At 36.3% G+C, this 13,869-nt stretch overlaps 1 pseudogene; it reads left to right on the plus strand.

The window, feature by feature from the left end:
• Positions 1-8,520: 8,520 nt before the first annotated feature.
• LOC130975249 (ornithine aminotransferase, mitochondrial-like) lies at positions 8,521-12,889 on the plus strand (annotated as a pseudogene).
• Positions 12,890-13,869: the final 980 nt, after the last annotated feature.

Here is a 13,869-nt window from a genome sequence, read left to right on the forward strand (position 1 = left end):
AGACCTTGCTGGCGTTTAAACGCCAGCAAGGGCAGCAAATGGGCGTTTAACGCCCAGTCTGGCACCATTCTGGGCGTTTAACGCCAGAAAAGGGCACCAGACTGGTGTTAAACGCCAGGAAAGGGCAAGAAGCTGGCGTTAAACGCCAGAAATGGGCACCAGCCTGGCGTTTAACGCCAGAATTGGCATAAAGAGCAATTTTGCTCACCATTTGGTGCAGGGATGACTTTTCCTTGACACCTCCAAATCTGTGGACCTCACAGGATCCCCACCTACCCTACTACTCTCTCTCTTCTTCACCCATTCACCAATCACCTAAACACTACTTCTCCCCCTTTGGCCGAACCATACGCCATCTCCATCTCCTCTATTTCTTCTTCTTCTACTCTCTTCTTTCTTCTTTTGCTCGAGGACGAGCAAACCTTTTAAGTTTGGTGTGGTAAAAGCATTGCTTTTTGTTTTTTCATAACCATATATGGCACCCAAGGCCGGAGAAACCTCTAGAAAGAGGAAAGGGAAGGCAAAAGCTTCCACCTCCGAGTCATGGGAGATGGAGAGATTCATCTCAAGGGTGCATCAAGACCACTTCTATGAAGTTGTGGCCTTGAAGAAGGTGATCCCCGAGGTCCCTTTCAAACTCAAAAAGAGTGAATATCCGGAGATCCGACATGAGATCCAAAGAAGAGGTTGGGAAGTTCTTACCAACCCCATTCAACAAGTCGGAATCTTAATAGTTCAAGAGTTCTATGCCAATGCATGGATCACCAAGAGTCATGATCAAAGTGTGAACCCGAACCCAAAGAATTGGCTTACAATGGTTCGGGGGAAATACTTAGATTTTAGTCCGGAAAATGTAAGGTTGGCATTCAACTTGCCCATGATGCAAGGAGATGAACACCCTTACACTAGAAGGGTCAACTTTGATCAAAGGTTGGACCAAGTCCTCATAGACATCTGTAAAGAGGGCGCCCAATGGAAGAGAGATTCAAGAGGGAAGCTGGTTCAATTGAGAAGGCATGACCTCAAGCCCTAGCTAGGGGATGGTTGGAGTTTATCCAACGCTCAATCATTCCCACTAGCAATCGGTCTGAAGTTACTATAGACCGGGCCATCATGATCCATAGTATCATGATTGGAGAAGAAGTAGAAGTTCATGAGGTTATAGCCCAAGAACTTTATAAGGTGGCGGACAAGTCCTCTACCTTGGCAAGGTTAGCCTTTCCTCATCTCATTTGTCACCTCTGTTATTCAGTTGGAGTTGACATAGAGGGAGACATCCCCATTGATGAGGACAAGCCCATCACTAAAAAAAGGATGGAGCAAACAAGAGATCCCACTCATCATGAAATCCCTGAGATACCTCAAGGGATGCACTTTCCTCCACCAAACTATTGGGAGCAAATCAACACCTCCCTAGGAGAATTGAGTTCCAACATGGGACAACTAAGGGTGGAGCACCAAGAACATGCCATCCTCCTCCATGAAATTAGAGAAGATCAAAGAATCATGAGAGAGGAGCAACAAAGGCAAGGAAGAGACATTGAGGAGTTCAAGCACTCCATAAGATCTTCAAGAGGAAGAACAAGCCGCCGTCACTAAGGTGGACCCGTTCTTTAATTTCCTTGTTCTTTATTTTTTTGTTTTTCGAAAATTATGCTTATGGTTATCTATGTTTGTGTCTTGTGATCATTAGTGTCTTAGTGTCTATGCCTTAAAGTTATGAATGTCCTATGAATCCATCACCTTTCTTAAATGAAAAATGTTCTTAATTGAAAAAGAGAAGAATTGCATGAATTTTGAATTTTGTAACAGATTAATTATTTTGATTTGGTGGCAATACTTTTATTTTCTGAATGTATGCTTAAACAGTGCATGTGTCTTTTGAATTTGTTGTTCATGATTGGTTTGCTCTTGAAAGAATGATGAAAAATGAGACATGTTACTGAGGATCTGAAAAATCATAAAAATGATTCTTGAAGCAAGAAAAAGCAGTGAATACAAAAAAAAAGAAGCTAAAAAAAAAAGAAAAGAAAAAAAAAGACAAAAAAGGAGAAAGAGAAAAAGAAAGAAAAAGAAAGAAATAAAGTTGTGATCCAAGGCAAAAAGAGTGTGCTTAAGAATCCTGGACACCTCTAATTGGGGACTCTAGCAAAGCTGAGTCACAATCTGAAAAGGTTCACCCAATTATGTGTCTGTGGCATGTATGTATCCGGTGGTAATACTGGAAGACAGAGTGCTTTGGGCCACGGCCAAGACTCATAAAGTAGCTGTGTTCAAGAATCATCATACTTAACTAGGAGAATCAATAACACTATCTGGATTCTGAGTTCCTATAGAAGCCAATCATTCTGAATTTCAAAGGATAGAGTGAGATGCCAAAACTGTTCAGAGGCAAAAAGCTAAAAGCCCCGCTCATCTAATTAATACTGATCTTCATAGATGTTTTTGGAATTCATTGCATATTCTCTTCTTTTTATCTTCTTTAATTTTCAGTTGCTTGGGGACAAGCAACAATTTAAGTTTGGTGTTGTGATGAGCGGATAATTTATACGCTTTTTGGCATTGTTTTTAGTATGTTTTTAGTATGTTTTAGTTGGTTTTTAGTATATTTTTATTAGTTTTTAGTTAAAATTCACTTTTCTGGACTTTACTATGAGTTTGTGTGTTTTTCTGTGATTTCAGGTATTTTCTGGCTGAAATTGAGGGACCTTAGCAAAAATCTGATTCAGAGACCAAAAAGGACTGCAGATGCTGTTGGATTCTGACCTCCATGCACTCAAAGTGGATTTTCTGGAGCTACAGAAGTCCAATTGGCGCGCTCTCAACAGCGTTAGAAAGTAGACATCCTGGGCTTTCCATAAATGTATAATAGTCTATACTTTGTCTGAGATTTGATGGCCCAAACCGGCGTTCCAAATCAGCTCAAGAATGCCCGGCGTTAAACGCCGGAACTGGCACAAGAATGGGAGTTAAACGCCCAAACTGGCACAAAAGCCGGCGTTTAACTCCAAGAAGAGTCTCTACACGAAAATGCTTCAATGCTCAGCCCAAGCACACACCAAGTGGGCCCGGAAGTGGATTTTTATGTCATTTACTCATTTCTGTAAACCCTAGGCTACTAGTTCTCTACAAATAGGACCTTTTGCTATTGTATTTTTATCTCGGGATCTTAGATCATCTTTAGATCTTTGAATCTTTTGATCCTTGATCATTTTGAGTCTTTTGATCATGTATTGGGAGGCTGGCCTCACGACCATGCCTAGACCTTGTTCTTATGTATTTTCAACGGTGGAGTTTCTACACACCATAGATTAAGGTGTGGAGCTCTGCTGTACCTCGAGTATTAATGCAAATATTATTGTTCTTCTATTCAATTCAGCTTATTCTTGTTCTAAGATATTCATTTGCACCCAAGAACATGATGAATGTGATAATTATGTGATGCTCATCATCATTCTCACTTATGAACGCGTGCCTGACAACCACTCCCGTTCTACAAGCAAACAAGGCTTGAATGTTTATCTCTTGGATCCCTTAATCGAAATATTCGTGGTATAAGCTAGAATTGATGGCGGCATTCAAGAGAATCTGGAAGGTCTAAACCTTGTTTGTGGTATTCTGAGTAGGATTCAATGATTGAATGACTGTGACGAGCTTCAAACTCCTGAAGGCTGGGCGTTAGTGACAGACGCAAAAGAATCAATGGATTCTATTCCAACCTGATTGAGAACCGACAGATGATTAGCCGTGCCGTGACAGGGTGCGTTGAACATTTTCACTGAGAGGACAGGACTGTAGCCACTGACAACGGTGATGCCCAACATACAGCTTGCCATGGAAAGGAGTAAGAAGGATTGGATGAAGACATTAGGAAAGCAGAGAGACGGAAGGGACAAAGCATCTCCATTCGCTTATCTGAAGTTCTCACCAATGAATTACATAAGTATCTCTATCTCTATCTTTATGCTTTATTCATATATCATCCATAACCATTTGAATCTGCCTGACTAAGATTTACAAGATGACCATAGCTTGCTTCATACCAACAATCTCCGTGGGATCGACCCTTACTCGCGTAAGGTTTATTACTTGGACGACCCAGTGCACTTGCTGGTTAGTTGTTCGAAGTTGTGAAATTATGTTTATACCATGGTATTGAGCACCAAGTTTTTGGATTCATTACTGGGGATTATTTGAGTTGTGAAAAGTAGTGATCACAATTTCGTGCACCAGAGACATCCAGAATTAGAGGTATGTGCCACGGAGAAATGGTTTGTTGACTGGTTGGACAGAGGAACATCTTTAAGATCACCAATATGAAGTACCTTCTAAAATTCATCCTATCCGCTTCTGTGTCCATAGGGCAGGCATAAACAAAGTCGCGCAGCTGAGTGGTTGTTTTCTTCTTAAATTGCTCTTTGATTTCCAGGTGAGCCGTATTCTTTTTTTCTATTTTCGGAATGTCAACACCTACATTTCAGCGTCAAACAAGTATATAGAATAAATTTAAGGGTTAAGTATTCTTTTCATCCCTAAGGTCTGAGGCCAAAATCAAAATCGTCCTCGACCATTTTTTGTTATTAAAATCATCCTCAACGTTACAAAACGTTATAAAATCGTTCTTTTCTACTTTAATTTTATTTTATTTTACTAAATTACCTTTAATAACTAATATAAATAATAAAAATAATATTAAAAAACTCTCCCACTCCACCTGTCGCCCCACTCCCCCTTCCTCATAACACCCCCCATTCCATCCCCTTCCCCAATCCCCCTTCCTCATAACACCCCACCCCCGGCATCCCATCCCCTTCCCCAATTCCTCAAAGCTCAGCCTACCTTTTAACATTCTCTAATTTCTTCTTCATGGCTATGTACTTGTGAGAGAACCAAGTAAGGATCAAGTGGCTGAGAGTATTGTTTGATGTGAGAGAATTTCCACCATCATCATCAACCCAATGTTATGGGACAAGTTCTGTGGCCAAGTGAGAACCATTTGACGATGTTGGATCTTTCATAGGTTTGGCCAGTTGAAAGTGTTACTGGCTCTTGTATTGGCTCAAGTGAAATTGATCAAATGAACACCGTAGGAACATCATCAATGCTTGTTGAAGATTCTATTTTCTCAATCATTACCTTTAGCTCCAATTTCTCAGCAACTTTCAATAGAGCCTTATTATCTAGACCCAAAAAACATCAAGCTTTGAAGTTTCTTTAGATGATTGATATTGTGCCATGAGGAAGGGGGTATGAGGAAGTGGGGTGCAGAGGAGGGGGTATGAGGAAGGAGATGGAGAGAGAAGAAAGGGAAGAGATAACGACGAGGGGGGAGAAGAGAAGGGTTTGTTTTTATTTTTTTAATATTATTTATATTATTAAGGGTAATTTGGTAAAAAGAATAAAATTAAAGTAGAAAAGGATGATTTTTTAACGTTTTGTAACATTGAAGATGATTTTAATAACAAAAAAAGATCGGAGATGATTTTGATTTTGGCCTCAGACCTTAGGGACGAAAAGAATACTTAACCCTAAATTTAACGATAGCTAAGAGCAAACCCACCGAACCATATATGACAAAAAAAATCACAAGCAAAAATAAGGAGCTTACCACTGGACCGTATCCCTAATGCCCTCCCTATTAACTCAGCATTAACTCGGATGTTCCCGACATCCACTATAAGTGTGTCTGTCTCCACATCATATGCCTTGGCCAGTTGAATCATTATCTTCTGCTTCACTGCCCAGTGCAAAATCTTCTTCACAAATCCAAACCTAATTGCGTCAATCTCAGTTAGCTTCGCATCGGCATTTATTTCTTGAAGGTGGGTAAACATCCTGTTGATGTAGCATGGAGAACATCGCGTCTCCACTAATTTCTATTATGAAACAAAATACAAGTTATAAAAAAAGGAATTAATACTTAGTAAGAACAAAACGCTGGTTACCTTTTTTTCCATCTTAATGCTATTCAGCAACTAAAACTCAAAGCAGGTTCTTGGTTATCAGGAAACATTCAATCATAAGTCTTGACACCCAAGACACATTATCCATAGTGTATAGAGTTTCAAAGTGAATCACATAAACCAGATATAGATAAATAAAATAATTCAAAAAAATCAATCACCAAAACTGCAACAAATTTCATTGTATTCGTTTTTAATCCAAGCAACCGTGCACCATGTGATATTACTAACTGTGTTGTAATTTAAAAAAAATAGAAATCAACAGCAGAACAACAAAAGTTGTGCGCAATACGAGTAAATAGGCAATGAACAAAAAATTGGGCATAACACGGTCCTTAGAAAGATAGCAGTAAAAATTGGACTTCCGATGACGAAAGGAACCAATACAATTCATAATAAAAATTGCTTAATAGGCACTAGAAATTATTAACACTAAAAATTGCTTCATAAATGCTTTAGATCATTTCACAACCCTAATTGTTAACATTCATATAGTATAACTGTCCGCTCGCATGATTTTAAAAATATTATTTCTATATAAATATGTATTATTCTTAAAATTTTAACATGAGTCTTTACAACCTCTGATACAGAATAATAAAGTCATAAATATGTTGCCATAAAAAATTATGCAACTTTAGTATTTACCCCCATTTAATTCATATCTAGTAAAGCCACCACAAAAAGCCTTCTCTTTTTGCATTGATGGTTTCTTACAAAATTGAACATCCCTAATGCATAGAAATTAAAAGTCAATCACATGAACCAGATATAAATAAACAAAAGAATTCTAAAATATCAATGACCAAACTCCAACAAATTTCATACTGTTCGTATTAATCCAAGCATCCATGAACCTTGCGATACTACTATCTGTGTTGTAATTTAGAAAAATAAAAATCAATAGCAGAACAACAACAGTTGTGTGCAGTACGAGTAAACATGCAAAGATCAAATAATTAAGTGAAACAACGTCCTTGGAAGCGAAGCAGTCAAAATTGAACTACCGATGACGAAATGAACCAAAACAAGTCATAATATAATTTGCTTAATAGGCTCTAGAGATTAGTAACAATAAAAATTGCTTCCTAAATTCTTTAGAACATTTCACAACCCTAAATTTTAAACATTCATCTAGTATAATTGTCCCGTTGTATGTATTAAAAAAATCACACGCTTAAAAAGTATTATTTCTATATAAATACGTATTATTTTTAGAATTTAAACACGTGTCTTCAAAACATTCATGATCCAGAATAGTAAAGTCATAGTTCACTAACTCTTAGCAATACAATTTTGCAATATTTTTGTCTTATAAGACGTGACAAGCACTTCAAAATGTTTCACAATCTACTTTTGTGGAACTTGCAATTATTAATTACACATGTAACAAAAAACATACTTCCTTCCCTACTTCTCTTACATTGAATTACAGTCATTAAGTTTTACAAAAGGAAAAAAAAGTAAAAAAGTAAACGTGATTTGTTTCATTGAGCTGTCGGAAGAGAATAGTCACGAAATAATTAGTGAAAGAACTAATAAGTGATGTAGGTAATGCATTTGACCAATTAACTTGCAAATTGAATGCAATGCACTGTTTATTTTGATCTGATGTGTCAAAAGGACTATTCTTACTGACTTACTAACTGTTTTTAAAATCTAAAGCGACTCTATTTAAAATGTTCCCAAATATTGATTGCGATGGTAGACAAATATGGTCATCAGCATGTAAATAGAGTCTTTAAGTGGTCAAACTCAATGCCAAAACTACTTTCCTTTAGATCCTGTCCAATCAAATGCTTCAAATGCAAGTAGACATGTGGGAAAAAAGTATAATACACTTTCAGCTAAGACTAGAAAAATGTAAATTAATTCCAAATTATACTTACAATTTTTTCCTTAAATAAAGAAACATGATACCAATTAAAACATATTTCTTCAAAATCAAATATGCCTAATAAGAATATTGAACAGTTATTAACATGTGATACCCTTTTAGGTAAGGTATCGAAAGGAAAAAAAGGTTTAACATCCTCAACCAAATTTCAAACAATTGTGAAAAAATTCAACCATCCATTCCTGATAGAAATAACCATCCGACTTACAGTGATTAAACAACTCATAAAGCAACAAATTTTAAGCATGTGCTTCACACCAATTGACTTACTAATACCCGGAGACAAAACAAACCCAAATTCAGTCAACCACTAAAAAACAAGACGCAAAAAATACGATCCTCAACAACATATATGGGTCATTGTTATTTTCAATTTCTTTATGTTAACAAACACTTCAAAAAGTCAAACAGACCCAGCAATTTCCACAAGTAGCAAAATCCTTCAATGCAACCATAACATAAAAAATACTATGAACATCTAATTCGTGAAAAAAACAGCTAGCGGGGGACTTACCTTGAATGGGGTGAGCATACACACACACACGGTTACTCTGGTTTTGTCCGAGGAAGACTCCAAGCGACAAGAACATGCAGGGACTTCAAGCTCGGGAGCTGGCCATTAAAATACGACGCTGGTGGCAGCTGGGCAATGTCCACGTAATGGCGACAGGGGGGTTCGATTGCTGCTTCTCGTCTTCACAATGGAGGGGCCCCGGAGGATGGTCGGTATGGCGAGGGGCAGGCTGGACAATGGAATGCGGTAGAGACAAAGCGCCGGCTATGGGAAGGTCCTCCTTCCTCAATGCCGTTTCAATTGGGGGTAGGGGAAGGCTCCTCCTTCGTGAATGTCGTTTCACTAGTGGGGAAGAGGAAAGGTTTTTACTGCTAGGTCAAAAAAGAGGGGAGTGGGTGGGATAATTATGATGTTAGTAATTAAGATGATTAAAATTAGGATTTGGGGGAGGGGGTGTATACGGGTATACTGTGTTAGTAGGTTAATTGGGCTAATTTTTAGGACTTATTGTTCATATTGTTCAAGATGTTCATTGTCTACCTAGCATTTTTCTTAAATATTTTAGGCGATATGTTAATTTTTTAAAAAAATTTTAAAAAATAAAAATAATTTAATATTTAAATATTTCATATAAAAATATTTTAATTCTAGTATGCTGATTAAATTCGATTAATAATTTATTTTATATATAAATACATTGGTTATAATCCTAACTAAAAGTGAGTTCCTTGTAACTATAACTCAGAATAACAAAATAATAAATATAAAATCCAAATCAAGTTCAATTATTATAATTTTAAATTTAAATTATAATAAACTTAAATGTGTGTTCTTGATTTTTATTTGAGGGAATGACATTATATTGTTAGGCAGTACGAAAACAACCTGTATTAATATTACGAATCGGTTTATGATCTTTGTAAATTGTAATCATGGGTTGACTTTCAAAAATTAAGCAAGAAAATATTACTTCAATAAAAAAATCACAGGTTATCCTGGCGGCGGCAAATGGTCACTACAAGAAAAATACCCATTCAGCCACACTTTTTTTAAGCTACATTTGAAAAGCGTAGCCTATTTTATGAATAGGCTACGCTTTTCTCCGTGTTGCCTTTTTATGAGGGAAAAGGATACACAATTGTGGCATCATTTAAAAAGTGTAGCCTTAGGTATTATAGAAATCACTTATAAAGCGTAGCCTTAGATTAATATTTATGGGTTCACTTTTTGTATCGAAGGAAACGCTTTTAGAGGGTAACATATTGCTAAGTTTTAAGTACACTTAAAAAGTGATGCCTAATGTATCTAAAGCCAAAAACTTGACACTTGGTAACTTTTTTTCCCTCTTTTTCTCGAAACACTTAGTGAAATTTGTGTAAATTCCTCTTTTTTCCCTCTTTTTCCTTCATCCCTGCACTGACCGTGAAACCACTCACCATCGCGCAGAAACCCTCTCACCATCGCGAAGAAACCCACTCATCACCACTCACCACTGACCGTCACTCCTGTTCGCTCTCATCTCTGCGCTTCTCACCTTCTCCAACCCTGTCACACACAACCCTCACCTTCGCCATTCTCGCCGTCGCTGATGACCGTCGCTGTTGCTGCATTGACCATCGCTCTTCTTCTCCGTTCTACCCTAATCGTCTTCTCCGTGCCCTAATCGCTGATGACCGTCACTGTTCTGACCATCGCTGTTGCTGCGCCATCGTCACCATCGTCATCTCCGTGCTTCTCATCATCGTCTTATCTGTGCTCACATCATTGAATATGTATGTATTGATTTTTATTTGGTTCTGAAATTTCAGAGGTTTAGGGTTCTGATTTTAGGGGTTTTAATTTGGGAGTTTTAATATGTGAAATACATATATATAGCTTGTTTTGATTTGCTTAACTTTTAGGTAAAAATTATATTTTATATATGAACTCTGTTCAATTTGCTTTGATTAAGGGTAATCTTATTTTTGCAACTTCATCTGATTGTTGTGTTTAATCAAGCAGGTTATATCTGTGAAGGCATTATCATTAATCTTGTTGTGGTGCAAACAAATAAGAAGTGATGCTCCACTAAACTCTGCTTTTATATTTATATGGCAATTCTTCTAGAGGAGTACCAGATCTCCCTATTCCTGCTCAGAGGTGCTTGGCATTTACATGAATTCTGGTATTAAAGCATTGCTCCTTTTTCATGATTGAAGTGCGTGATGATGTCCTTTGGTTGCTATGCACTTGTCTCATGGTTATTCCCTAAGCTATAGATCTCGAATTTTAATTCGGAAATAGTGCCCAAATGAGTTATAGAAGTTAATTTCTAATTATTGAAGTGCCTGTCTTTTCCTTAGGGACATTGCCATCCTGAAATTCTGAAAGCCTTAACAGAGCAGGCAGAAAAGCTGACCCTGAGCTCTCGAGCCTTTTACAATGATCAGTTTCCACCATTTGCTGAGCATTTGACAAGTATGCTTGGTTATGATATGGTTCTTCCCATGAACACTGGTGCTGAAGGAGTGGAAACAGCTCTGAAATTAGCAAGAAAGTGGGGTTATGAAAAGAAAAGAATTCCCAAAGATGAGGTATAACAATGAGATCATCTTAACAGTAGTCATATCTTAATGATTTACATTTTCCAAGGTTATGAGGTTGAAGTGAATATTTGCTTAGTGTGGGTCTATGGCCTAGTACACAAGGAATATCTCATGACATGCTAAGCTAAAATTCACAATACTTTATGACTTTATTTTTCCTCCCCCAACCCCCTTTTTTTTGTGAATATTAATAGTATTTGCAAAACTAAAGGGAGAAATGCTTTAGCTATGGCCTGAAGAATCTGTTTTGACATATGTTCTCAATAAATATTTTGGAAACTAAATGCTTGTAAGATGTATTGGTACTCCTCCTCTGCAAAGATAAAATGAAGGAAGTCTACTCTTCAAAATATAGCATCTTCTTTTCTGTTTATGAGATGCATATTTGAATTTTCCTGGTGTTTGTCTATTTATGTTCACGGATACTTGTGGCAGGCTATTATTGTGTCATGTTGTGGCTGCTTCCATGGCCGTACACTAGCTGTTATATCTATGAGTTGTGACAATGAAGCTACCTGGGGTTTTGGTCCTTTATTGCCTGGCCATCTTAAAGTTGATTTTGGTGATGCAGAAGTCCTTGAAAGAATTTTTAAAGGTTCTTAGTGCTCCCATACTTTGCTTTACATTTTCATCACTATATTTTAGTTTAAATTGACTTATCTTTGATTTTTTTCTGTGAAAAAATTCAGAAAAAGGAGAACACATAGCTGGCTTTCTTTTGGAACCCATCTAGGGTGAAGCTGGGGTATGATCTTTTGAGAACACTTAATCTGCTTGGCAACACTCACCTTGTTGGTTGAATTGAAAATTGAGATGATAAAGAAGTTGCTATATACATTATACCCTGATGTTATAGTTTGATGGTGTTATTTCCGGTCTCACCATTTGATTGTTTTATATTATGTTTACATACAGTGGGAAATCCTTGTTGCTTCTTCAAATTCTTTGGCTAAGAAAAAGATAAGTGTGCTTATAGATTTCATTTTGGTCAAGAGCCATGACATTCGGTTGAATATTCATATTTTTATTATGTTCTGATTTTTCAAAGTACATATCTCGGTTGCATCTTTTGATATGTTTTTATTATTTATTTGAAGGTAATCATTCCTCCGGATGGCTATTTGAAAGTTGTTAGAGATCTTTGCACCAGATATAATGTGCTGATGATTGCAGACGAAATACAAACTGGGTTAGCAAGAACAGGGAAGATGCTGGCTTGTGACTGGGAAGAAGTTCACCCAGATGTTGTGGTTAGAAAATAGAAATCAGCTTAACCTTGTGAATTGTATATCTTTTTATTCTTTCCCAGCACTATGAGTTGAACCTTATTCTGTCTTTTTACTCAGATACTAGGGAAAGCATTAAGTGGAGGAGTTTTTCCTGTGAGTGCAGTTCTTGCAGACAAGGATGTAATGCTTTGTATAAAACTAGGAGAGCATGGAAGGTTTGATTTTATCATACAAATGCTTTTTATAAATGGTCCTTATTATGATTCCTTTATTTACATTTTCTTGCCGATAGTTATGACTGTTGTTTGAAGTTTTATACTTCTGTTTACCACTTGGCAATATTTTTAGTCTTCTGTATAGGTCGAGTAATTTCATCTATTGAAATGAAAGCAAATTTGTTTATTAATTAAACAAGAGAAGAGTGCTGAACTTCTTTATATATTATTGATTACAGTACCTTTGGCGGGAATCCATTGGCCAGTGCTGAACATCTTAAATCCTATGATTATAAAGTTTTACCTAAAGGAGCTAAAGCTACTGTCTCTCTATGGTTCAGGTACAAAACTTAATTATTTTGCTGTATAATTAATTTACCTAGCTATCTATCTTTTGCTTTATAATATCAATTTCAATATATCATTTTGAATTTGAAATCACCTCTATCAGTTGCATTTGATGAAGATTTTGAAGCTCAACTAGCTAACAACAATGATGCAAGACTGGAAGTGTCACTATTGGCGAGGAGCCCTGACCAAGAGCTGACTGAAGTTAGTAACTCAATAGTTGAACAAGTTGGCTTATAGTCCCCCCCCCAACAAAAATGTCCTTAACATGATGATATTTCTATGACAATAGAAGAACATACTGATTTGCAATTTATTATAAGTGTGTTATTTCTTTGAATTTCTTGAAGCTCGTAACTTTGTAGTAATTCGCCACTTCTCTTACCAGGCATTTATAAGTATAATTATTATAAGTGTATTATAAGTATAATTATGTATTTATTTTTATTTTATAATATTCAACTCATTTAAATAAAAATGTAGAATTATTATATATGTAATCATATTATTAACTATTATGTTGTATTAATAATTATTAGATATATATAGAAAAAAAATGAGACCTAAGGCTACACTTATATACAGTAGCTGTAGTATACAAAAAAAAAGAGGGACCTAAGGCTACGCTTATAAAAAGTAGCTATGGTATACAATGTGGCTACGCTTTACAAGTGATGCAGTAGCATTGAAAAGCGTAGCCTATTCTAGAAAAATGAAAGCTGAAAAGCGTAGCCTTTGGTCCTGGACAGCATCACTTGAAAAGCGTATCCTATTCCCAAACGTCAAAAGCGTAGCCCTTGGTGCAGAAAAGCGTAGCCTTTGAGAATAGACAACGGCTGAATAGGAATCACTCCAAAAAGCGTAGCCATAGCCCAAAAAGCGTAGTCGTAGCCTAAGGCATCATTTTTTTTCACTTTTGGCTACACTTTTCAAGTGTACCTGAATGAGTATTTTTCTTGTAGTGGGGAGTGATTGTTGTCGTTGTTGTTAATTAAATAAATAAAAATAAATTAAAAATATTTTAATAAATAATAATTGAATTACTTTGAAAAAATATTTAAATAATATTTTACTCAAATAGTGTATTTTAAAATAAAATAAATAATTATATTTTAATA

This window comes from Arachis stenosperma, chromosome 4 (genome assembly GCF_014773155.1).
Source record: "Arachis stenosperma cultivar V10309 chromosome 4, arast.V10309.gnm1.PFL2, whole genome shotgun sequence".
In the NCBI taxonomy this organism is placed as follows: Eukaryota; Viridiplantae; Streptophyta; class Magnoliopsida; order Fabales; family Fabaceae; genus Arachis; species Arachis stenosperma.